Source organism: Corylus avellana, chromosome ca2, assembly GCF_901000735.1.
Source record: "Corylus avellana chromosome ca2, CavTom2PMs-1.0".
Lineage (NCBI taxonomy): Eukaryota > Viridiplantae > Streptophyta > Magnoliopsida > Fagales > Betulaceae > Corylus > Corylus avellana.
Genome location: NC_081542.1, coordinates 18502787 through 18507279, shown reverse-complemented (window position 1 = coordinate 18507279; position 4493 = coordinate 18502787). Strand labels below are relative to the sequence as shown.

Genomic DNA, 4493 nt, shown 5'->3' with positions numbered 1-4493 from the left:
TATTTTAGGCATATTGCAAAAGAACAGGTAGTCATAATGTAGTAATAGACTTAAGTGAGATGAATTAAGCCTGACGTGTGGTGCTGGGAGTAGGACACCAAAAAATAATAATAATAATAATAATAAAAAAAAAATTCTGCACTTAAACATAAAGTCAGACTACTTACATATAGTGTTGGGACAGCTGCAGTAATAAGGCTAGTGAATGCCACAGAAGTCTGCAAACATTGAAATTAATTCATGATTATCAATAATGATGAAATTAACGTAGATCATAGTCAACAATAAAATTCAAGCTTCAAGTTTGTCAGCAAAGAATAGCATAGATAATAACTACCACAAGTTTAAACCACAACCTACTTAAATCATAGCCAATTCTTCTTAAATATGTAAGTATCAATTAATTAGCTGGGAACAAATAGCATATTTTCCTTTGGTAAGTCACGCATTGAAAATAATTTCCAATCTGTTGTAAATGCCAAATAACATCAGTTACTGCAACAAAAATCCATTTTTTGCTTTATTTCATCTATTTTGTGACCAGAACAGGGGAAAATACACATTACTAAAGCACATACTTCTCTATATGGCTTCCTCTTTCTTTTCCTTATCATAAAAGTCACCTCTTACTAATGATCAATAAGCATCCATATTTACTTTATTTTTATTAATTTTCTTTTTAGGGAATATGAGATCTTACACCTAACTACAATTTTGATTAGTGAGAATTATTAAAACCCTGTTTGCATGTTCCACGAGAATATAAATTTAAATTATCTTTTTGGATAGAGTTTTTCAAAAAGCCATCATTATTAATTGTTAAAGTCATTATCATTGTAGCCATCACCACTACACAAAACATTTAAAATGTAGTGACTTCATGAATTCCTAAAAGGCTTCATCTTATTCGGAATAGTTCCATTCAAGCCATGGATGTGCACTTCCAATGCAATGGAGAATTAAACTGATCCCTTAAACCCAAATGGGAAAAGCAAGCATGCCTTAAACAAACAAAGAAATCCATTAAAGGTATGAGAAATGCTACCCACGCTCCTATTCTCACACTCCATCACTTGTGACTAAAAATCACCATTAGATTCTGAGAGTATGGGAGTATGTGTAGCATTTCTCGAAAATGTATTGAATGCTACAAGCTTGAATAGCAACACAATTACAGTAAAAAAATTAAAAAATAAATAAAAAAATAAAAACACAACATTTCCTCATACCGTGCAAGCAATGAAGGCAGGAGAAAGAACGCTTGGTCACTCAAGCTCAACTTGGCCGCCGGCACAACATTGGGCGGAACACTAGGGCTCCCCACTTCCACATTCCATCGGCTTTGTGAATTCTCATCTTCAACAAAGTCTTCACTCGAAACCTCCTCCACCCCACGATCCTTCAGTTCGGCATTCGAAGGGCTTGCGTTATGGGAAGCGCAAAGCTCAACCAATCTGGATGGCTTGGACTGGGATCTCAAGGAGAGTATGGCGGGCAAAGTAATGGGTTTTATGCAGAATACACTGGGATTCTTTGGCTTAGAGGATATATGCGCACCAAACGGAGTAAATGGGTGCGCAAGGAATTAGTGCTTATAAGTGCAGATTTCATCGTGAATTCAGAGAATTGGGCAAATCACCTATAATAACAATACCAATCATTGAACTTTCTGATGCTATATATATTACAAGGGAATCAAGCAATGTTTAAGGTTACCCATCATCCACCACCAGAAAACAGATTCAGGAAACACAAAGAAAAAGAAAAAAGATAAGAAATTTGAATATAGGAAAAACACAGTCTGCAAAAGTGAAACATAGGACAGAAGAAATAAGGAAAGGGTTCCAAGATACAAGATTGATTTGACGAAAACACAAGTAATTTAGAGCAACAATTACAGGAATTCGTGACAATATAGATAGCATCGTACCTCGAATTAGATTGGAGAAAGGTTGGGCCTTTTCAACTTTATAGTCTCTACTTCATATTCTGTCTCTTGGCAGTTAACTACGTTCTCTCTGCCACTCTCTTTATCTACGATGGGAACTACTTCAGGAAGAAATGACAACCAAAGCCGATTTTTTTTTTCTCTTTTTAATGAGTAGAAACTGATCCCTCTTATTTTGGCCCTGTTCTTTAGTCTACTGTGATCAATATTGGGCTTTAATTTGTTGTAATTTAAGGTCATCCGCTCGTTGGCATATCATATGCTTAGGTTGCTCTCGATAGTCACATGTTTTCTAGCTGTCTTTTGTCAAATTCCGCGTACTTGACATTCTATATGAGGTTAAGAGAAATGTAAGAAACAATTGTCTAACAATTTTTATGTGACACTCTTAATTAATTTTGGGATTAATCTTTGTTAAATAAATATATATATATATTTGATTGTTGGTTGAAAGTGTTATATTGACATTGTTAAACAATCATTAGATAAAAAGATAGTATCTAACATTATTCGTGTTGTTAATGGTAGTAAATAAATTACCATGTCATTTAAGATTTTTAAATAATTTGACACTTATAAACTATTAGATGGGACAAAGTAAATTTTGACCATGATTACTCTAAAGTTCAAGTGAGATAAAGACGATCTAATCTGTTTAACAATATGGGCTTATGGCCCATGCAAGCCATATATTGAGGCAATTGTCGACTGCGGTGGGCTTCTCCAAATCAACAACTTTGTGAATTCCCAACTTGGGAATCTATCAAAGCTCCAATATCTAGATCTCAATTCATATTCCTTTTCATCAAACATCCAAATGGTCATTCCCTTTCCAGTATGGGTATTGGAAGTCAAAAGCCCACAATGGTTTGATGGGTTTCCTTCTCTTATGTACCTTAATTTGGGATATGTAAATCTCAAGGAAGTTACAAATTGGCTTCATGCGGTTAATATGCTCCCTCCTTTGTGGAGTTACACCTACATGCTTGTAGACATGTAGATCTCTCTTCCAACAGTTTTAACTCCTTCATACCTCCCTGGTTGTCAGATGTGAGGGGCTTTCAACAATAAATCTTGGGTCTAGTTTTCTTAGAGGTGCTATTCCAGATGGTATAGGACATCTAGCCAACTTGTGCAGAGTGGATTTATCTATCAACAATATAATTGGAAAGATACCAAGCTCATTTTCTAACCTTTGCAACTTGCAAACATTACATCTGCAATTCACCAACATAAGTGGGGAGACAACGGAGTTTGTGGATGACTTGTCTAAATGTTCCAATAGTAGTCTTCAAACACTTGACCTCTCTGAAAGCTTTGTTTGGGGTTCATTGCCTGATTCTATCGGAAACTTATCATCATTGTAAGCACTTGACGTCTCGGTGAATCAAATAAACGTAACCATTCCACAAAGCATCGAGAAATTGTCAATGCTTATTTCGTTGAGACTAGGTTCGAATTCTCGAGAAGGTGTTCTAACTGAAGCTCATTTTCAAAATCTCACCCGTTTAGAATCCCTGCTCATGACTCCAAAATTTTATGCGAAATGGACATTGGTTTTAGATGTCAAACAAGACTGGGTTCCTCCTTTTAAGCTAAGATATATTGGATTAGCAAACGGGACTTCATTGGAATTCTCTTCAAATTCAATTACCGGTAAAATTCCCCAATCTATTGGAATGCTAAAGGAATTGAAAACTCTTAGTTTGAGAGAAAATTCCCTATCCGGGAAACTACCCCCTTATTGGAACAAATAAATCACAAACAACCAATTGTGATAAAGATAATGACAAAGGACCTTTACTCCAACATAGACTCTTGCAGGAACAAGAACTGAAATAACTTACTTCTCAAAGACAAATTTGTTCATAGTGTCAAAGCCTACCATGATTTGTTATGGGTGTGGGATTGGGTGACGATTGATTTGTTCAATGCTAGCACAACGGAAGCCCCTTGTCCCCTAGGGGGTTACTACAAGGGATCCCCACCCAACACAGGTGGGTAGTCAAATACAATTATTTTTTGCTCACTACAGGAACAGGTGCCCAGGATTGGTAGACTACAGGAACAGGTCCCCACCTACGGAAACTCCTCATAACCAAAGGTCTCCAATTAGCAATCCTCACACTTCACCTCAATTACCTATTGTCCCAGCCCCCACCATCACACCCTCTGCCGCAAGTGATTCTCATACCTCATCCACGGCCTCAGAAGATGAACAAGTGCCAGGTCCTCTCACATGCACTCATGAGATGACAACTTGGTCTCAAAATTAGATATTCAAGCCAAAGCCTCTCCCTACAGGGATGATCAGGTATCCACCAAGTGCATTCACCACCACCTTAAGTTCAGCTACCATTGAACCAACCTGCTACACTACAGCAGCCAAGGATGCAAATTGGCGTCATGCAATGAATGAGAAGTTTGATGCTCTCTTCAAAAATGGTACGTGGTCCTTGGTACCTTTCTCTCCCTCAATGAATGTTGTTGGCTCAAAGTGGGTATTTTGAATTAAACGAAAAGCTGATGGGAGCATTGAAAGATA

At 37.0% G+C, this 4493-nt stretch overlaps 1 long non-coding RNA gene across 1 annotated transcript; it reads right to left on the bottom strand.

Moving 5' to 3' along the window:
• On the bottom strand, window positions 1-2035 carry LOC132168688 (uncharacterized). The gene is made up of 3 exons (XR_009438911.1): window positions 1931-2035; window positions 1230-1639; window positions 1-218 (listed from the first exon to the last, which is right to left on the bottom strand). It is a non-coding gene; the product is annotated as an uncharacterized LOC132168688 (long non-coding RNA).
• Between the last annotated feature and the right edge of the window lie 2458 nt (window positions 2036-4493).